Raw genomic sequence first — 22,975 nt, 5'->3', positions numbered from 1 at the left:
AAGCATAAAGAAAACATATAATCCCACCCTCAGAGAGACCCACTGTTAACCTTTCAGTGTGTTTTCTTCCAGTCTTCCATTTACATGTTTAAGGTACTATTGTGATTATTTATTCTCTACATAGTATTTTGATTCTGACTTGGCATCATACCAATCTTTTCCCAGTGGCATTAGAATTCCTTGTAAACATCAACTTTTTTCTTTCTGTTTACTTCTCTTTTAAAAATTTACTTCTCAATTGGGGTATTTCTTATATTCAGTGGGCACACAAATTTAAGTGTACAGATTGATGAACTTGGTATATGTATACACCCACATAACCACCATCCAGATGCATGCATAAAATCTTCCAGCACCTCAGAAGGCTTCTTTTGTCCCCTCCAGTTCTGCCTATTCTTGAGCTTGTTTTAACTGGATCCACACCTCAAGTGTTTCTTTTAAAAAATATTTTTTAAATTTATTTTCTAGAGAGAGGAGGGAAGGGAGGGAGGAAAGAGAGAGAGAGAGAGAGAGAGAAACATCATTGTATGGTTGCCTTTCACGTGCCCTGTACTGGGGACCTGGTCCGCAATCCAGGCATGTGCTCTGACTGGGAAATCAAACCTGTGACCCTTTGGTTTGCAGGCCAGCACTCACTCCACTGAGCCATACCAGCCAGGGCTCAAGTGCTTCTTGACAGCTGACTTCTTTCACTAAATATTGGTTCTCTGCAATTACCCACATTTTTGAGTGGTCTACTATCTTGTTGTATGAACATTCATTTTTTATATTTTATTATGTATAGACATATGTATTTTTTTAATTTGAGGCTATTATGGGTAAAGCTTACTATGAGCATTTTTGTACCTGTCTCTGTTCTGACATAAACATGCACATCCCTTGAGTATGTATCCAGGAGAATTGCTATGTTATGTGATAAATGTATGCTTATCTTCGGTAGATAGTGCCCAGTCATTATGCAAAGTGGCACACCAATTTACCCTCTCCCCAGTGTCAGAGGAGAGTTTCCTGTTTCATAGAAGGGTAAAGGGAGGCTGGGAGAGAGTGGGTGACTTCCCAAAGTCATATGAATATTTTGAGACAGAGGTGGAATTTCAGTCTAGATCTGTCTGCCTGCAAAACCAAGGTTATAGACAACCTCATTACCTACTTTTCAAATGATTATGTCCTTAAGATAAGTTCCTAGAAGTGAAACCCACTGGGTTGAAAGGTAAGACCAAGTAAATACTCCTAATAAATGCTCCAAGTACCTCTCTCATTTAAACCTCACCATTCATTCACATTATAGAGTGTTCATTTCTCTGTTGTCCTCCATAGGAGAGATTAATATTTTCATGCACTAACAGCTCTCCTTAGAGTAATGATCACTGTAATTTTTTTTAAAGTTCCCAGTTATTGGAGGCTAAGTATGGGCCAGGCACTTTACATACATATTTCATCTCATTGAAAACCCACAACTATCCTATAAGAAAAGCAATGCTCTTAGCATGTATAAAGGCTCAAATAGGATCAGAAAAAAAAAAGGAGATTACCCAAAGGCATATGGTTAATAAGAAGCAGACTCAGGCCCTGGCCAGGTGGCTCAGTGGTTGGAGCATTGTCCTCAAGATGCCAAGGTTGCAATTCGATCCCCAGTCAGGGCATGTGCAGGAATCAACCGGTTAAATGCATAAATAAGTGGGGCAACAAATCAATGTTTCTCTTCCTCTCTCTGTCTCTCAAAAATCAATTAAAACATTTTTTAAAAGAAAGAGACAGACTCAAAACATCACCTAATTCCTGTACTTTCCAGCTGTTCCCCCACCTGCCAGCATGGTAGGTGCCACAAATAGCTTCCCCAGCCCTACCCCACCCCACCTCCATGCTGTGTGTGCCCTAGGAACAGCCCTAAGTCAAACTGGTTTTCTGCCTGAGTTCAGCCAATGGGGAGGGGACCAGCAGGAGACTAGAGGGAGGGAGGAAGAGAGTGAATTCCAGGTATTTTTCTCCTCCCTGTGGGGTTGTCTCAGCTGGCTATGTCTCCAGAAAGTCTCAGTTCCTATCAGGAGCTCTCCCCTCACAGCCAGGTCCTGATGACAGAGCCCTCCTATTGTCCCTTCAGTGGAGTTGTAACCAAACGCAGGTCCAGCTGCCTGCAGCTTCAAAAGCCAATACTTAAGAAGCAGGTGCTGATGTGAAGAAAAGTGGTTTCTTCTCAGGCACCTGCCACCTGGAGGATGGGGACTCACTCTCAAAGCCCATCTCCTGGGAAGATGGGGACTCATGTCTAAAAGTCCATTTCCTCATCTCAGTGCAGGCGGAGGTTTTTACAAGGAGGAGAAGAGAACGGACCAGAGAGATAAGGAAGGAGGTTGAAAGTCTCTCGTGCAGAGGAGCCACAGTTCATTCGGATAACACAGGTGATGGTCTGTGTGCATCACCCTGGTTTAGTTCATTCTGGCTTCAGGTCATCCTCATGGAGTCATCCTGACTCCATGGTTGAGGGTCAGAGTTCTATATTTTGAAGTTAGTTTCTAGTATTCTTATGCCAAACATGCTGTTTATTTTATGTAGTTACAAGCTACATATGAGTCAGAGGTCAGCACTAGCAGAAAAACAATGTCAAAAGAATGGTGGGGTGGGTTTCAATTTCCCCCTACTACAATTTCCACGGTTAGAGAGTGTCTGTGCCTGCTATTTCTCGCCTGAGTTCTAGACCATTCTTTGTAGTTTCATTGGGACCTTGACTGAAAGAATCACCCGAATGACAGAAAGTTTAACACACTGTCTCATCAGCTCACACTTGGTCCTCCCACCATTTCATCAACTTCTCCAGCTGAACTCTTCCTACAGGTGTCTACTAGTTACAACCACCCCAGGTAAGGGAGCAGCTGAGTGTCCCTTCTCCCTGGAGGTGCTTGTCTCTCTTATTTGGTTATTGTGCAATTTAGGCTCTCCAGCTGGCTTCCAAAAAGCTTTGAACTTGAAGTTGGCCTGCCTCTTTTCTTTTTTTAATCCTTGTGGTACACTGAAGGTAACTATAACCACAGTTCCTCTCAAACCCAAGCCAATGCCTATGTATACTACTTCAGTCCCCTACACTAAAGACATAGAAAAAGGAAAGACATGCCAATTGGCAGGCATAAAGTGATGACCTCAGTCTTTTTGTCCCACACAAGAGGTCCAGCTTCCAAGAAAAATTATAAGGCATACAGAAAGGCATAAAAACACTCTCCTAAGAGAGCAATGAACAGAACCAGACTGAGATAGGACCCAGAGGTTGGAACTGACAGGACATTTAAAATAACTCTGATTAATGGAAAAGATTTACATCATGCAAGGTTAGGTAAGTAATTTCAGCGAGATATAAATGATAAGAATCAGATGGAAGTGCTAGAAAGGAAAAGCACAGTACCAATTGGCTCGTCAGGAGGACTCAGCACCACTGACAGCACACGTGAAGACAGGTTAATAGAAAGTCCCAAATTGAAATATGACAATGAGCAAAAAGACTGTGTGTGCATGTGTGGAGAACCAGAACATTCAAGGAGCTATGGGGACAATATCAAACGCTCCAGCACATGTGCAGTTGGATTCCTGAATGAAAAGAGAGAAAGAATGGAGCAGAAGAAATATATGAAGAACTATTGGCTGAGAATTTTCCAAAATTAATGACTAACACTAGATCACAGATCTGAAGAGCTCGGAGAACACCAACTAGATAAATACCAAAAACAAGCAAACAACACACACACACACACACACACACACACACACACTGGCAAATCACATTCAAATTATTTTTTTAAAAAAAGAGGAAAGATCTTAAAGTCAGCCAGTGAGAAAAGCAACATTACATATAAAGGAACAAAAGAAAATTTAAAGCAGATTTCTCATAAGAAAAGAAAATAATGTAGTGATATCTTCAAATGCAGAAAGAAAAGGCTTTCAACCCAGAATCCTGTACTCAGCAAGAATATCTTTTTTAGAAGAAAAAAGAAGAAATAAATACTTCTCAGAGAACACACATTGCAAAAACTAATTGCCAGCAGGCCTACTCTACAAGAAATATTAAAGAAAATTCTTCAAGTCAAAAAAATACATCTGACTGAAACCTGGGTCTCCACAAATAAGAACTAGAAATGGAATAAATTAAAGTAAAATAAAAATCTATTTCCCTTATTTTAATTACTCTAAGACAAAACTTACTGCTAAAGTGAAATAGTAGTAATGTATTACGTGTGGAAAGTATATGTAAAATGGAAATTGGAGATTCTTAAAATTTCATCTTCTATGTAGTCTATTAAATTTTTAGTTATACCATATTTTAAATTTCTACATGTTCTTTCTTGTTCCCTGATAATTTCTCTTTTTTATAGACTCTTGTTTTTATTTCAGAGTGAAATGTTCTCTTTCAAGGTCCTGAGGATTCATTTTGGTTTAAGCTTTCTACTCCTCCCTTTACCATCTTTGTCTTCTCCAGGTTCTCTCCCCCTCCCACTGTTCTGCAGACTGACTTTCCTGTCGAGCCTTCCTTAAATGTCTGATGATCTTGACGGGAAAGGACTGTATTTAAGAGTTAGCTGACCCTTCAGAGTACATGAAAAGATGGGCTTTATTATAGAGTGATAGGAGCCTGTCTATGGGCTACTTTCAAAGGTTTCTAGAAATTTCAAGAAGCTTTTTCTTTGAACCATTCAGTCTGTTCAAAAGTGACTCCATCAATAAACACAAAGGAGGAGGTGTGACAAACCCGACCAAAAATATATGAAAATAAGGGGATGGAGGTGGGGGACAAGCAATACTGGGATTGTTAGAATCAAAGGACATGGTGGAGTCAATGGTAGAGGCTTGGCAATTCCTTCAACCCAATTAAAGTAATAAAGTTGGGGAAAGTTATTATAAAACACTGGGGTATGGAGAGGTATTAAGTGCGTGGTTACATGTGGAGACAGGGCAGGGGAGGCGGGCAGCCGATTCTACCGTTCAGCCTTGGACATTCACTTCACTTTCCCTGCTGCCAGGTCTGCACCTCACCTCCAGCCACCACTGAACCCCAAATTGCTACATCTGAGCCTTCATGAGACCAATTATGTAATTTGTGCGGCCCAATGTAAAACGATCATGCAGAGCCCTTTGTTCAAGAATTTGAGAATTTCGTGGAGAAACCCAAAAGATGTTGGTCAAAGGGCACAAACTTTCAGCCATAAGATGAACACATTTTTATTGTGTCTGGTACCACAGCTCCTCCTTCATGTAGGGATCTGCTTAAAGCTTGCACACTGTTCTCATTTTTGCCTTTTGTAGCTGCGACTGCTTTGTTTACCAGGTGACTTTGCCCAGAGGCTGGAGAAACAAGCCACTACTTTTATGTTTGAACTGTTTAGTGAGCTGCCTCCTTTTCTCTCTTCCCTTCTGTTTGGGCTTCCAAGTTCAGGCCTGCCTGTTTGGAGTACCCAGGTCTGACCCCACCTTCCCAGAAGTCCAGCTACTAACAATGGCTGCCGGTTAGTGACTGGGATCCTACTGGTAGGAGGGGCCACATGTGCCACCAGGGCTTTTTGGATAATTGTGATGGACACTCAGATAACATAGTGTTAAGCAAGAAAGTTTTGGCTGAAATACATAACCCATGACAAGGCAAGTAGAGCAGGCCTCAGAGACAATAACAATGCATTCTCTTCATTCATATCTGGGTTTCTGTCTGCACACAGCTCTCATTTTCTCACACTAGTGCACACGCCAGAGGTCATGGCCGCTAGGGCTTCAGGATTCAAGCAGGGCAGCCAGCCATTCCACTGTCTTCTACACTAGCATGTTCACGGCTTTGTGAAGTTATCTAAGGTATTGTTCACAAACCTAAAGGTATATACTGCATGAGGGTTGGTTGTTTCCCTTTAAAAAGTGAAGGCCAGCTCTGGAACACTTTTGAGAGAGTTCTTATCTACTTGAACCTGAGTAACAATAAGCAAAAAGTGAATGACATCAGGAAGGAAACCCAAAGTACAGCAGAACTCTGTCAGCAGGACCTTTGATCTTAGTCCACTTGACTAGCTTTGAAATAAGCCGTGTAACTCACAAGCATTGGAAATATTCTGGAGCAGAGGCAATTTACTCTACTGCACCTGAATAAACCAAGACTTGTGAGATTGCTTCGTCATTTCCCCTTCGTCAGAAGCCGATTGCTTTCTAATAGGGATAGTCATGTTTCTGAATTCATACTTCCTTGCCTAAAGAATGATTTAATATTATTCTGATGCCACTTGACAAAAAAGGTAAAATTCCTAGATCCATTGGAAGAAATAATATACACTTCAGAAAGAAAAAAACCTAGGAAATGAAAAGTTCTGAGGAGGTGAACAGAAAAACTTTAATCAAAATATGGTTGACTACAACACAAAAGTAGCAGAGAAGAAAAACTAAGGAATCAGTGTATTACTGGAAAATCACAACTTAATGAGAGTCTATAAAAAACCTTCTAGAAAAGAAACATACGGATGGATGGATGGATGGATGATAGATAGACAGACAGATAAAGGTCAGCTGGAATGGATTAGTGGATCCAGACGTGGCCAAAGCACTGTGCTGCCTCAGATGGCATAGAGTTGAGTGAACATTATCTCAAACCCAGTCACAGATGTCCACAGGTTGTGACTTATAGGAAGAGGGGGCATTGCTTCAAAGAGACCAAAAGTAATTTTTTTTTATCCTCAAGATTTTTTTGTCACATAGTAAAACAAAATATGAAGCTTAGAACTGGACCACTCGGCCCTTTCTCATTACCACCCAGTTCAAAATGCTTCCATTTCTTAAAAGCCAGCATTCTCTTAGAACTGCAATTGGGCTCAACCTCATTCAAGCCTCAGCACAATCTTCTCTGTAGCTTTAGCCTTTCTGTGGAAAATTGGCTCAGTCTGCCCACTGTAGCCAGTCTATTTCCTGTCATAAAGCCTCTCACCCCTCACATACAGAGAATCCTTACCCTCCTCACGCTGTGTGACTATCTGGGGTTGATGCTTGCCACACCTACAGGAAGTCCAGTGGGTTTTAGGAACATTGGCTGTGTTTGCCAGAGTGCTACTGGGATGGAAAAGCAAAAGAATTTTTAATCTTTGCAAATTATTAGGCAGGTGGTGGAAGGCCTAAGGAATGTACATGGTATTGTAGCTGCTTCTTGCAAGTTGTCTATGGTGCTCTGGGAAAGAAATAAAGAAGGGGAATAGTTTTGTAACAGATGGCACTAGGGCATTGTCCATTCTGGGCGTTATCATGAAGGCTGCTGAAATGAGAAGTTCCTGACTAGAGAGGAAGTGATCCCACAAAAGCAGGGAAGAACAGGCTTGCTTAGAGATCAGTTGAGCTGCTTGGGAGAATTTTAAAAATAGAATGTATTTGTTTTTAGATAAAGAGGTGTAAAAAGATGAAATTTAAAAAGTGATTTAAAAATCTTCCATGTTGCCCTGGCTGGCGTAGCTCAGTGGATTGAGCGCGGGCTGGGAACCAAAGTGCCCCAGGTTCGATTCCCAGCCAGGGTACATTCCTGGGTTGCAGGCCATAACCCCCAGCAACCGCACATTGATGTTCTTCTCTCTCTCTCTCTCTCTCTCTCCCTTCCCTCCCTAAAAAAAAATCTTTAAAAAAAAAAAATCTTCCATGTAGAATAAATCTTAATGTCAAACAAGAAATAGATAAAGTAACCTAGACACTTGCTTAAACAGTACCTTAGAGATGTTTATATATACAAAGTATGGATGAGGATGGAGAGGGGAAAAAATACAAATATGACATTGAAAAATAGGGCATGAGGCTCCCAACGATTTTTATGAGGAAAGTAGTTGAGAAATAAAATACTTACAGCCTCAGTTTCCCTAATTGCAGGGAAAAGCCAGTAAAGTAAATTACAGCTTTAATGAACTAAGACTGGTATGGTAAAATTTAAAAGTGGAATATGATGGAAGAGCTTACTTTATTCAAAAGAAACACATATTAGGTAGCATATCAAAAAAGTTTGCAGTGACCTTTGCGAAGTAAGCATATTTAGCAAGCACATACAATGAGCCAGGGACTGGTCTAGAGGTTGGAATCCAACACATGCTCCAGGAGCTTGCAGTCTACAATCTCAAATTGCTTTTCAAATTCTTCCATGTATAAATAACCTCAAATTGTCCTAGTGAATAAACAAGGACACACCTGCAAGAAATGTCTTATTCTCTGAAAGCTCATTCCTTTTGAGAACACACAGAAGATGGGAAGAAGGGAGCAGAACCAAGGATGACTTTGCACAGTTAGACAGGTGTGTAAAAATGGTATCAGTAAAGAAACGAGCCCGAAAGGAGATGAGGGGATTTTTTTTCCCCTTAAAAACACTCTCAACTACAGCTACATACCTGGGAGCACAGCAATCACAATTGTGTTGCTCATCATTTTCACGAACTGCACCACCCCCATACTAAGCACCCAGAGTCAAAGAAACAGGACACAGCCCACAACTCCAGAAACCCACTCATGATCCTTCTAATCATTGCACACCCCAAACCCAACCCTGGCCAAAGCTACCACCCTCTTGATTCTAACATATCTTCATTTTGCCAAAAATAGCAGTTCACTGTCTTAAAATACTTTGCTTAGTGTGTAACCTGAACATATTTAAAGTTGTAAAATTAAGCACCACCAAGTCAAGATACTGAAACATTTATTTCCAACACCCTTAAAATTTCCTATGTCCTTTTGTAATCCAGCTTTCCTTCTACCCCTGTCCCTAGGTGATTTCTGATCTGTTTCGTCAGTATGTGTTAGTTTGCATTTTCCAGAATTTATACAAAGGGATCATACATGAAATGGGATCATATATCCTTTTGTTTGTGGTGGGGGGGTGGGGGGGGTGTGCTTTTACTCAATGTAATGATTTGAGATTCATCTATGTTGTTTTGTAAATCAATGGTTTGTTCATTTGTATGGACAAGGAGTATCCTGTTGTACGGATATACCAAAATTTGTTTATCCATTCACTGTGATGAATATGGGTTATTTATAGGCTTATGTGTATTACAAATAAAGTTGCTATGAATATTCATGTTCAAGTTTGTAGAAATATAAGCTTTCACTTTCTTAGGAAAATATCTAAGAGTGGAATGCTGGTCATATTGTAGGTGTGCGTTTAAACTTTTATGATACTACCAAACTGTCTTCTGAAGTGCTGTGTCATTTTAAATTCTCAACAGCAGCGTATGCGAGTGGCAGTAGTACCATGTTCTCAACCTGCACTTGCGTTATCAGTCTTTTAATAGCTCAGTTATCCTAATGGATGTATAGGAACCTCGTATGGAACCTTGCATTTTTCTGATTACTAGTGATGTAAGCACTTATTCATGTGTTCATGGCCATTTCCATGTATTTGTTTGTAAATTGTCTGACTTTTTCTTTAAAATGCCAAGATCAGCAAAAGAGATTAAATGAATGTTCAGAGGCAAGAGAAGGGAGAATGGATAACAGATGCAGTGTTGACTGATAATAAGGACAACGAAGACTTATTAACATCTACTTCGCTCTATTTCTTTCTCCTCTTTTTTAGTCCTGTATTTCAAGGAGAAAAGTCTTCCAACTGTAAGAAAGAGAGGCATCCTCACCATATAGGAAGAACCGTAGATCCATAAGACAAAATTGGAGAGTGAGGAAGAGACCTGGTGGTCCACCATCTCCCTCTTCTTCCTTTAGAACCTCCAAGTTCTAGTGAGATTACAGGGTGACCAGCTCCCTGTTTGCCCTTGATGGGGTGACTGAGGCGGTTTGCAGGATGCAGGACTTTCAGTGCTGGTACTGGAAAAGACATGGGTAAACAGAGAGGAGTTGGTCACTCTGGGTGGGTCCTTAGTTATCCAAAATGAAGATGGTTATTTCCCAACCTCCCTTTCAGCTAGATGTGGCAATGTGATTAAGTCATGACCAATGAAATAAAAGCAGAAGTGATGTCTGAAGTTTCACATTAAAGAAGAAAGAACTGCTCTCCCCTTTCTTCCTTTCTGTCTTCTTGCTGCCTTACATGAAGAAGTGAGAGAGGAGCAGGCATAGCCATCTTAAACTGTAAGAGAGAAGCAGCCTGTTAAGAGTAACAGGAGGGAAGAACACCAAATCCCTGATTACTATAAAGCTGCCATAACTACCAGACATGCTTACCCAGCTTTTATTTGAGAGAGAGTAGACTTTTATTTTGCTTAAGCCCCTAATTTTAGGCCTCCTTTTACAGTGCCTACCTAATATATTATTTAAAAGCTCAACCAGGTAGACTACATGATTTCAATAGATTCAATCTATTTGATCTTCAAAAGAAGAAAAGAATACCCTTTTATAAATACATGGTCCATAAATCCGAACTGGTGATTTTCATGACACATGTGGGTCATTTTCTGGAGTTGATTAGTAAAGGTTGTTGGTGAGTCACAACTTTAAAATGTAACAGAACCCTGGCCGGTGTGTGGCAGTTGGTTGGAGCATCATCCTATAGCTGGAGGGTTGTGGATTCCCTTCCTGGTCAGGGCCTGTGCCTAGGTTGCGGCTTTGTCCCTGGTCTGGGCACTGTGATGTCCAGTCCAGGTGCCACAGCAACCAATCAATGGTTCTCTCTTCTGCATCGTGTTTCTCTCTCTCCCTCCTCTCTCTCTCTCTCTCCCTCCCTCCTCTCTCTCTCTCCAAAAAGAGAAGAGAGAAGAAGAAGAAAAGAAGAAGAAGAAAGAAGAGAAGAAAGAGAAGAAGAAGAAGAAGAAGAAGAAGAGAGAAGAAGAAGAGAAGAAGAAGAAGAGAAGAAGACGAAGAAAGAAGAAGAAGAAGAAGAAGAAGAAGAAGAGAAGAAGAGAAAGAAGGAGAAGAAGAGAGGAGAAGAAGAAGGAGAAGAGAAGACGAAGAATGAAAAAGTGTCCTCAGGTGAGAATGAAAAAATAGACAGCAGAGATCGCTAGGCTCTAAAGTGTTCCGCCAAGAACAAGTCTTGTTTGAACTGGCCTTGGACTCACTCTTTTGAGACAGTTGCTGTACCGGTGGGTCGACAAAACCTGCACTTGTAACAACGCTGCTGACAAGAACACACATGACATCCAGGCAGGACTCATTCTTGGTACAAGTATAATGAGGGTTTGATCACTAACTGGTTGAACAATCATACCCAAAGGGTATTGGGTGAGCATCAACATCAGTTGTGGAAGGAAATTTCAAGAGGTAAGTCTGATCTAGCTACATATTTTATCAGTGATTTGGGTAATAGATAGTGGAGTACTCGTCAAGTTGGCAGATGACAAGAAAAAACAGTATGAGCAGACAGAATCAGGACTAAAAGTTCTTGCTGGCTGGAATGACAGGATGAAACTAACAAAGTAAAGTGACAAATGTGTGTTCATGCCCTCAGACTTTTAAAAACCCACTCAGTAGGATAAGAAATGAGGGAGATACGAATTAGTAGTAAGTACAGAAAAGAATTGGGATGTTTTATATGATGGCTCAAAATGAAGCAGTAAGGCCAAAGCTGAAGCAGCGCTGACTGACGGCATTAACAGAGTGACAGTGTCTGCCATGGGAGGTATGGTATGGCTCTGCCAGCAACATTCAGAGTGACAGTTCTGATGCTGCAAGGCAAACAGATATAGAGGCACAGCTTGAAGAAAGAAGGGGCAGAGAAAGGAAACTGACTTCAAATACTCTGGTATTCACATTTCATTCCTCAGTCCTATCTGACCACCCTCCTTCTCCTGACTTTCAGCATGGCACTCTGCTTCTGCTACTTACGCCCATGTGCTGGTTCTTCCTGCTGTTTCCTGCTTTGGGCACTCTTTCTTTCTGACCTGAGACCTTGATGTCAGGGAGATTGGGTGGACAAAAGAGTGGAGGAGCTTCCGGGGGAGCAGTGGGAGTCATTTATTCCGCAAGCACTTTCTCCTAAAGAGATGCCTGTTTCAGATTGTGAGATGCATCAAGAAGGTAGTCAAAAGGAACAGCTTTTTGATATGTTCTTTTCTCTGAATTAATAGATGTTGCTGTGCTCCTGAGGACAATGGGTAACATGGGCAGTATGACTTAGTACATATCTTTAAAATCCTTCCTTAAAAAACAGTTAAACTTCTGAATAAAAATTTAAAATACAACTCAATGTATCTCAGTGAATTGAGTGCCAGACTGCAAAGCAAAGGGTTGCTAGTTCGATTCCCAGTCAGGGCACATGCCTGGTTGTGGGCTGGGCCCCAGTAGGGAGTGTGTGAGAGGCAACCACACATTGATACTTCTCTCCCCTCTCTTGCTCCTTCCTTTCCTCTCTCTCTAAAAATAAATCAACAAAATATTTTTTAAAAATTTAAAATACAGCCCTGACCGGTATGGCCTCAGTTAGTTGGAAGTTGTCCCACAGAGCAAAAGATCATCTGTTTGATTCTCAGTCTGAGTACATGATGAGGGGCTGATTTAGTCCCTGGTAGTGACGCATACAAGAGGCGACCAATTGATGTTTCTCTCGCACGTCAATGTTTCTCTCCCTCTCTTTCTCTGTCCATTCCCCTCTCTCTAAAAAATAAATAAATAAAATCTTAAAAATGTTTTTAAAACATGTATTTATACATCACTGAGCTTGCAGTAAAAAAATCTCACACGCCAAAAATAAAATGAAAGTTGAAGTCCAAATAGAAAAAATAGCCCTGGGGTTGGTTTTCACCTTGAGGTCATATGCTTAACATTGGTAACCTTGAGTTTTCACTGGGTAGCACTTCTTGACACAATGAACAGAAGCTAAAATTCTATACTTTTGCCCAAAGTATAGAATCTGAAAGAATATCCTGCATAAAGGTGGGAACCCCAAGGGGTATAGCATCACTGTAATGATAAGTAACAAACAAATTTACCTGATGAAAAAGACAATGAGGGGAAACTTGCTATCTTGACTTTTCTATTAGGTGAAGAGAGAAAAAATGTGTAACCTCATCAGTTCTCATATGAGTCTTTCCTGAATTCAAAACTACCTACAAGGTTTAAAACCTCAGTCTAAAAAGTTAAAGTTACCTCAGGCACCCAGAGAAGCAAGCCAAATACTTTTATGAAAGAATATACCTTAAAGTCAGGCCTCAAAACAATTTCCACAGATAATGGTCCAAAGAATAGGAGCATGCTGTCAAGTATAAAGAATATACAAAAAAACAAGGCAACATAAGTGAAAAGTAGCAGACAGCAGACTTAATCTATAAAAACATGCATTAAATTGGAATTATCACATACTATATATAAAATAGGTTTGCCTAATTGGCATATAATAATTTAAAAGGGAGGTAAAATATGATTAAAGAGAAAGGGCTAATTAAAAATTAACCAAGCATAATTTTAAGGACCAAAAAGTAGTTCTAGAAATGTAAAATATAATATTACAAGAACTAGGCAAAAGGTCAATAAAAAAATAAATGATTTAAACACTTAATCAACTAGACCTGATAGACATATGTAAAAAATTCTCTCCAATAACAGCAGGATATACATTCTTCTCATGTGCATATGGGACATTCTAGACCACAAAACAGTCCCCAATAAATTAAGAAATCAATATTGAAATCACACAAAATATATTCTCTGACCATAATGAAATGAAATTGGAAATCAAATAACAAGAACTTTAGGATATTCCCAAATATATGGAAATTAAGCATAGTACTCCTGAATAACCAAGAGTTAAAGAAGAAATCACAAAGGAAATTAGAAAATACTTTGAGATGAATCAAAGTGAAATAAAACATCCCAAAACTAATGGGATGAAGCAAAAGCAGGGCTTAGAGAGAAATTTATACCTTAGATGCCTACATTTAAAACAGAAGAATAATCCCAAATCAAAAAACCTAGTCTTCTGCTTAAGAAACTAGAAAAAAAAGAACAAACTAAATCAAAAAACAAGCAGAAGGAACAAAATTATAAAACTAGAGAGAAATAAGTAAGATGGAGAATAGAAAAACAATGGAGAAAAATCAACGAAACCAAAAGTTTTATTGATTTTAAAAGATCAACAAATGTGACAAAACTAAGTTTTGTCACATTTTTTTAACAAAGAGAAAAAAGAGAAGATTCAAATTGCTAAATCAAGAATGAAAGAAGGGCTATTACTTCTGGCCTTTCAGAATCAAAAAGAATTACAAGGGAATACTATGAATAATTGTATGACAACGAATTAGATAAACTAATAAATAAACAAATGACAAGAAAAACACAACTATCAGAACTGACTCAGAAAAAAGGGAGAAAATCCGAACAGAGTTATAAGAAGTAAAGAGATTAAATTAGCATTTGAAAAAAATAAAAAACCCAGGGCCCACATGGCTTCGCCAGTGACTTCCACTAAACTTTTAAAGAATTACTACCGATCCTTCACAAACTCTTGCAGAAATGAGAACAGATGGTACACTTTCAAACCCATTCTATGAGGCCAGTATTACCCTGATACCAAACTATACAAAGATGTTACAAGAAAACTACAGACTAATATCCCTTGTGAATACAGACTTAAATATCCTCATCAAAACATTAGCAAACTGAATTCAGTTGCATGTAAAAAGAATTACACACCATGACCAAGATGGATTTATCATAGGAATGCAAAGTTGGTTTAAATTATGAAAATCAATCAATGTAATATACTATATTAATAGAATAAAGGATAAGAATCATCTCAATAGATGTAGAAAACATTTGACAAAATCTGACACCATTTCATGAAGAAACACTCAGCAAATTAGCAGTAGAAGAGAAATTCTGAATCTGATAAAGGCCATTTATGAAAAACACATAGCTAATGACACACAGCAGTGAAAAACCGGATGTTTTTCCTCTAAGATCAGGAATGAAGCAGAGATATCTGCTCTTGCCACTTTCACCCAACATTGCACTGAAGGGTTTAGCCAGGGCAATTAAGCAAGAAAAAAGAAATAAAAGGCATCCAGATTGGAAAGGAAGAAGTAAAACTATCTCCATTCACAAATGTCATAATCTTATATACAGAAAAATGCTAAAATAGTCACACACATACATATACACAAATGTTAAAACTAATAAACATGTTCATCAAAGTTGTAGGATAAATTAAAAATATATTAAAAGTCAATTAGATTTCTAACATAAATTAATAACTTAGAATGAAGTTATGAAAAAATCATATATTTACAATGGCATCAAACACTAAAATCCTTAAAACTAAATTTAACAAAAGAAGTTCAAGATTTGTATACTGAAAACTACAAAACATTATTGAAAGAAATTACAGAAGAACTAGCTAAATGGAAAGATATTCCTTGTTCATGGAACACTTAATATTGTTAAAGTAGTAATAATCTCTGAGTTGGTATACAGATTCAATACAATTCCTATCAAAATATTAGCTATTTCTCTGGGAGGAATTAACACAGTAATCCAAAATTCATATAGAAATGCAAGGCATCCAGAATAGGAAAAACTCTCTTGAAAAGAAGGACAAAGGTGGAGCATACTTTCCAATTTTAAATTTTACTACAAAGCTACAGTTATCAAGATGGTGTGGTATAAGTACAGACACATAGATCAGTGCAATGAAACTGAGAGTCCAGAAATTATTCCTTACATGTACTGATTTTTGACAAAGGTCCTTTTTTAATCAGTCTGAGCTTTTATAACAAAAATATCACAGACTGGGTGGCTCCAACAACATTTATTTCTCACAGTTCTGGAGGTTGGAAGTCCAAGATCAAGGCATGGCCGATTCAGTGTTTGCTGAAAGCTCACTCTCTGGTTCCCAGACAGCTGTTGTCACAGTGTATCCTCACATGGCACAAGGGGTGAGAGTTCTCTGGAGTCTCTTTTTTTGGTCTGTGTTTATTTGTTTTGTTTTGTTTTGGGGGGGAGTCTCTTTTATAAGTGCATCCTGATCTAATCACTTTCCAAAGGCCCAACCTTCAACACACTGGAGGTTAGAATTCTAGCATATAAATTGTTGGGCAGGGTGGGGGGCGGGGGAAGGACACAAGCATTCAGTTTGTAAGAAGCACCAAGACAGTTCAATGGAAGAAAAAATATCTTTTCAGAAAAGGGTTCTGGGCCCAATTGAATATTCATTGAAGTTGGACTCTTATTTCAAACCATATACATTAAATTAACTCAGAATGGATCTAAGACCTACATGTAAGAGATAAAAGTATGAAGTTCTCTAGACTAAAACACAGGAGCAAGTCTTTGTGACCTTGGGTTAGGCCATAGTTTCTTAGATATGGCATGAAAAGCATAAGCAACAACTGAAAAGTAGATAAATGGGCTTCATCAAACTAAAACATTTGTTCTTCAATGGATGCCAATCAACGAAAGTGAAAAGAGAACCCACAGAATGGGAAAAATATTTGTAATAAGGGACTCATATTCAGAAAATCAAAAAACCTCTTAAGAAGCAACGATTAAAAAGATAAATAAACCTTTTTTTGTAATGGGCAAAGCATTTGACTAGAGATTTCCCCAAAGAAGATGTGTGCCAATTCGCCCATGTAAAGATGTTCAACATCATTAGTCATTAGGAAATTGTTCATCAAAACCACAATGAGATACCACCACTGCATACTCACTAAGATGACCATAATGAAAAGATGGAAATAAAAGGTGTTGGCAAGGATGTAGGAAAACTGGGAACTCTCATACATTGCTGGTGGGAATGTAAAACTATGTAGTCACTTTGGAGACAGTCCAGTAGTTCCTTAGATTATTAAATAAGAGTTACCACATACCCAATAATTCCGTTTCTAGGTATATAACCAAGAGAATTGAAAACATATGTCCACACAAAAACTTATGCATGAATTTTCATAGTAGCATTATTCATAATAGCCAAAAAGTGGAAACAGCTCCTAAGTCTATCAACGGATGAATGGCTAACAAAAAAGGTGGTACAGAATATGGTACATACAAGGGAATATTTTTTGCAATAAAATGGAATGAAGTACTGATACAACGTGCATGAACCTTGAAAAAATTTTGCAATGTGAAAAAAAGTCAGACACAAAAGGCCACATATTGAAGGATTCCATTCATATGAAATATCCATAACAGGAAAGTCCATAGAGACAGAGAGTAGATTAGTAGTTTCCAGGGAATGGGAGGAGAGGGGAAAATGGAGTGACTGCTGATGGGTATGGGGTTTCTTTCTGGGGTGATGACAACATTCTGGACGTTGGTAACGCCAGTATATGTGCAACTCTCTAACTATACTAAAAATCACTGAATTCATGCACTTTATAAATCCTGAAAGTTTTCATCACAGGGAGAAAATAGTTTTTCTTTTTTCTTTTCTTCCTATTGTAGCTATATGAAGATAGATGTTAGTTGAATCTGTTGTGGTAATCATTTCACAATATATGTAAATCAAACCATTATGCTGTATGCATTAAACTTATAGTGCATATCAATTATCAAATAATTGTATGTCAATTATTGAAAAAAATGAAAAACAAGAAAAAGCCCTGGCTGTATAGCTCAGTGGATTGAGTGCCCACCTGCAAAGCAAAGGGTCACCAGTTCAATTCCCAGTCAGGGCACATGCCTGAGTTGCGGGCCAGGTCCCCAGTAGGGGACAAGTGAGAGGCAACCACACATTGCTGTTTCTTTCCCTCTCTATCTCTCTCCCTTCCCCTATCTCTAAAAATAAATAAATAATTTTTTTAAAAAAGTAACAAGAAAAAACAAAAAAATGAATTTGTGCACTTTAAGAGGGTGAACTTTTTGGTTTGTGAATTTATGCCATAATAATGTTGCTATAAGAATAATAATTGACATAAAAAAACTCAATAGTTGGCTTAAACTACTGAAGAGAATAACTGATCTCTAATATAAATCTGAAGATATGACCCAGAATAAAACAAAAAGATACAGAGATGCAAAATGTACAAGAAAAGTTGAGTCATGGAGGATAGAATGAGAACATCAAATATGCCCAATTAGAGTTCTAGAAGGAAAGAAGAGAATGTAGAGAGGCCATATTAGAGGAGATAATGTCTAAGTATTTCCCAGAACTGATTAATGACATCAATTCCCAGATTCAGGAAGCAGAACAAATCCCAAGACAATTAGAAAAAAGAAAATGAATACCTAGGCACATCATAATCTGCAGAACACTGAAGACAAATCAAAGCTCTTAAAAGCAGCCAGGTAGAAGCCTTCTTGGCATTATAATGAAACCAACTATTCTAAACCCAACAACTCGCTTGAATTTCAAGAATGTTATACCATGTGGAAAAAATAAAAATCTCCAAAGGTCACATATAGTACACTAGTCCTTTAGAGATGCTATAAGACAATGTCATAGACTGGGTAGCTTAAACAACAGAAACTTATTTCCCCACAGTTTTGGAGGCTAGGATTCTTAGATTAAAGTCCAGCAGGGTTAGTTGCTGATGATGCCTCTTGACTTGCTGTTGGCTGACTTCTCACTGAGTCCTCACATAGGGGCGGAGGGGAGAGCATGTGAGCAAGACACAGATTCCTAGTGTCTCCTTTCGTGAGCACATGAATTCTACTAGATTAGGGCCCCATCCTCATGACCTCATTTAACCTTCATTACTTCCTAAGAACCCTATCTCCAAATACAATCACATTGGAGTTAGGGCTTCAGCACAGGAGGGGGTATGTGGAAGCAATTTAGTTCGTAGCATATAATGTGATTCCATTTACATAACATTTTCAAAAATAAAAGAAATTATAGCCCTGGCTAGGTAGATCAGTTGGTTAGAGCATTATCCTGATATAACAAGGTTGCAGGTTTGATCCCAGGTCAGGGCACATACAAGAATCAACCAACAAAAACATAAATAAGTGGAACAACAAATTGATGTTTCTATCTAAAAAAATTTTTTATAGAGATGGAGAGCAAATTATTGGTTGCCAGAGGCTAGGGATGCAGGGGTTGGGTGTGACTGTAAGGGGAAGCACAAGGAAGATCTTTCTCACGATGGAATAATTCTGTATCTTGAAACACGTGGTGCTTACAAGAATCTACAAATATGATCAAATGGCATAGAACTATGCATACACATTGTACCAATATCAATTTCCATATTTTACTATGTTATGTGAGCTGTAACCATTGGGGAAAACTGGGGGAAGGTACGGCAGGCCTCTCTGTAGTATTTTTGCATCTTCCTGTGAATCTGTAATTCTTTCAGAATCAAAAGTGTTTAAACAGCAGGTAGGAACAAACGAGAGATTACTTATTAATAAACAGAAATTTGACCTAAAGCTAATTTCTCAATAGTGGCAATAGAAGCCAGGAACAATGATATGTTTCATGTGGTGAAATGACTGTTAATCTAGGATTGGATTCCCACTGAAACTCTGTTAAGAGTCGAGATGAAATAAAGATGTGATCTGACAAACAGAAACAGTTTGTTACCAACCGGTCCTCCTCAACGCTAACAGTGAAAGTTGTATTTCAGGCGTTAGCCCAAGATCTCAGAGAGAAGGGCTCGTGTGCAAGAAGATAGGGTTAGAGAAGAAATCAATAAAGCTGTCAGTAAATCTAAATGCTCTTAAATTTTCTAGAAGTAACAGAAATACTGAATATAATCTACAAACTCCTACAGAGTAAAAATAAAATGAAGAAGCAGAATAAATTTTTAAAAGACAAGAAAGGATAAAAGAACCAAAAACAGAAATATAGAACAAATAGAAAGCATAAAGTAAGTAGTAGAAACAAATTAAAATATAATTCTAAGTAGAAGAAACTCAATTTCAAAGATAAACTTTGGGGCACAAATTTTTAAAAATCTAGTTATATGCCATTTTCAAGAGACAAACATAAGGCACAGAGAGTTGAAAATAAAAGGATAGAAAAAAAAAAGAAAAGTTGGCGACATAGCTATATTAATATCACATAAAACAGATGTTAAGGTTAAACTAAAGGATACAGATTTCCTGTCAATGTAAGGGAGAAACTTCTCAGGAAACTATAGCAAAAGTGCAATGAGTGACCTCTGGAGTTCCTGAATTTCCCATCCCCTGAGAAACTCAAGTGTGAGGTCATGACCAAATGGGCCTTTGTGTCAGGGAGGACATTAAAACACCACAGAAAAGACAGAACTTAATGAACATACAGTTTCTCCTTTTCCTAAAATCCTATTAGTTTATATTATTTTCTTTCAGATTATGCATTTTCTATGGCTAGATTTCTTGATTAGGCCTGTACCAGGAGGAAAGCACTGACATTCCCACCTGATTAAGACTTTTCACCTCTAAAGTAAAAAGTCTGCTACACACGTGTGTGTGTGTGTGTGTGTGTGTGTGTGTGTGTGTGTATGAATGCATGCATGGTTTAGAGTGTATATGTACAAAATTACAACCATTGTTAGGACTTGACTTTACTTTCCTTTGCTCTAAGATTTGTCTCCTAACCCCTTTTTGGAGAAGGTGTGTTCAGAAAACTCCCCAAGGGAAATTGTAATGTCTTCTCTCATCCAACTCAGTCAATAACAGTTAGTTGTCTGAGTTACTAGCAAATATGCAAAGGAAGATAAACATTGCAAGGCCTTGAGAGTAGAGCAACAGCTTTTGAGGGTGGGGTGGGTGGCAACTGTTTGGCAATAGCATTCAGCTGCTCTTCTGCAATTCAGACACTCAGGTTTTTAACTGATAGATCAAGACGTATCAAAAAAAAATCTCAAAAAATTCCCTGGGAGATTGCTGGCACCTGAATTTGATATAGCCAGTTCTACCTGCTCCAACACACTTCAAGGGTGGAGCTCAAAGAGTCATATTTTTAACAAGCACCTCCAGAGAATTCTGAATCATACTAAGGACTGAGAAACATGAATTTAAGGTATCTCAGGGTTTTAGTATAGAAGAAGTGGCCTCTTTTTCTATGCTTTAAAATATTAATTTATCTAGAATATTCCTTATTTTATTTTATTGAAAATGTAGAGATTATAAAAACATTTGGAGATGGTATTCTCACTTTATTATTTTTTAAACCGTTTTGAGTTTTTATTTCCAATTATGTCTCATTTATTCTCATCTACTTTGAAAGGAGATTATGTCATTATTCACTGTGATAGCAGGAATCTGGCCTTAGTGGTGATCTAGGAGTGTGCATGCAAGAAAAAGAGAAAAACAATCACTCTTTTCCTTTCTTTGCTGGTGTAGATACCTGGGGTAGGAGATGTGAGTTCTATGATCCTAAAGGAAAGTGTAGGAATGGTCTCAAGAGGGCAAACCAAGGCACCAAGTAGCTCATTGTACATGTGATCAAGTTGCAGGACAGGCCAAAAAGAGGAAACGAAAATAATTAATTTCAACTTCTATAGTTATTTACTAAACAAAGGCCTCTTATAATATAATTTGAAATATTTGTTTTAAAATTATTTTTAAGTGACAGGAGAAGCATTAGTAGAAAAGTTAACTTTAAGGAGGCAACAGAGCAAGTAAATGGCTGATTTTCTTCCCTCCTCACAGTCATAGAACTTAATCTTTTACTAGTAGGAGCAAAAATAAATAACTTCTGCTATATATCGTCCCATCAGACACAGAACGAATTCAGTCTGGTTTATTAAGAATCATTATGTAGCCCTGACTGGTGTGGCTCAATTGGTTGGGTGTTGTCCCACAATGTGAAAGGTCATTAGTTCAGTTCCTGGCAAGGGCACATGACTGAGTGTGGGTTCGTCCCATGATGGGGTGCATACAAGAGGAAACCAATGGTTGTCCTATCTCAAATTGATGTTTCTTCCCCTCTCTTTCTCTCTCCCTTTCCCCTCTCTAAAATAAATAAATAAAATCTTAAAAAGAATTATTATGTAAAAGCCATTTAGGAATTCATTCTTTAAGCTAGGCTGCAAATGTCCTATAGACTGAAGCTCTCTGAGAAATAATTGTATTTCTTTTGTATGCACCCCATATACCTTCAACACTACTGACCATGATACAGGATATCAAAATGCATATTTGATTAAGTAATGACTGCTTTCAAAAGTACTCATTGTGAACTCATGTATCCTTATGAAATTTCAGTACACTAAGTTAAAAATAGAATTCTTAAAATCTTCCCAAGAGCAAATACAACTCATTTGCAAAGGGATGAGAATTATATTGGCTTCCAGATTTTCCATCTTTAGGTTAGAACACAATGGCTTCAAAATGCTAACAGAAAGTGGCTTGGAAAATAGAATTCTATACCAAGCCAATTTATCAATCTGGAAGTCAGACAAAAGAACTCAATATTTGCCTTCCTTTCTGGAAAAAAAAAAATCACTTGAGCATATGCTTTAAGAAAACGAAAATGGGAATTCTGGCCAAGATGGAGGCGTAGGTAGATACACTTTGCCTCCTTGCACAACCAACAGAAGGACAACAACAAATTTAAAAACAAAAAATAACCATAACTGTCAGGAAATCAAACTGTATGGAAGTCTGACAACCAAGGAGTTAAAGAAGAAAGGTTCATTCAGGCCGCCAGGAGGGCTGGAGGGCTGGAGAGGGACAGCCGAGGTGGAGAGGAAGCGTGGCATGGCAGCGGCTGAAGGACCAGACAGGTGAAGCTGTGGCTGGCAAACCGGGCAGTCCCACATTTGTGTGCAGATAAACTGAGAGGAACAACTAGGTAGTGAGACTGACTGCACAACCCAGGGTTCCAGCGTGAGAAAAGAAAGCCTCAAACCCTTTGGCTGTAAAAACCTGTGGGGGCTGAAGTGGCAGGAGAAACTCCAAACCTTACAGGAGAGTTTGTTGGAGAGACCCACAGGGTCCAAGAGAATCAGCACCAGAAGGACCCAATTTACTTCTGGGTAGTGGGGGAACTGACTGAAATCCAGCTGAAAGCCAAACAAGTGACATTGTTCCCTCTGGGACCCATCCCCAACATACAGTGCCACAGTGCAACATGGGTTCCCCCGCCCTTGCAAATACCTAAGGCTCTGCCCCTTACAATGTAACACGTGTGCTGAGACAAAGAAATATGGCCCAAGTGAAAGAACAAACCAAAGCTCCAAAAACA

Source organism: Phyllostomus discolor, chromosome 9 (genome assembly GCF_004126475.2).
Source record: "Phyllostomus discolor isolate MPI-MPIP mPhyDis1 chromosome 9, mPhyDis1.pri.v3, whole genome shotgun sequence".
Taxonomy (NCBI): Eukaryota; Metazoa; Chordata; class Mammalia; order Chiroptera; family Phyllostomidae; genus Phyllostomus; species Phyllostomus discolor.
Note: the sequence above shows the minus strand (reverse complement) of the source record.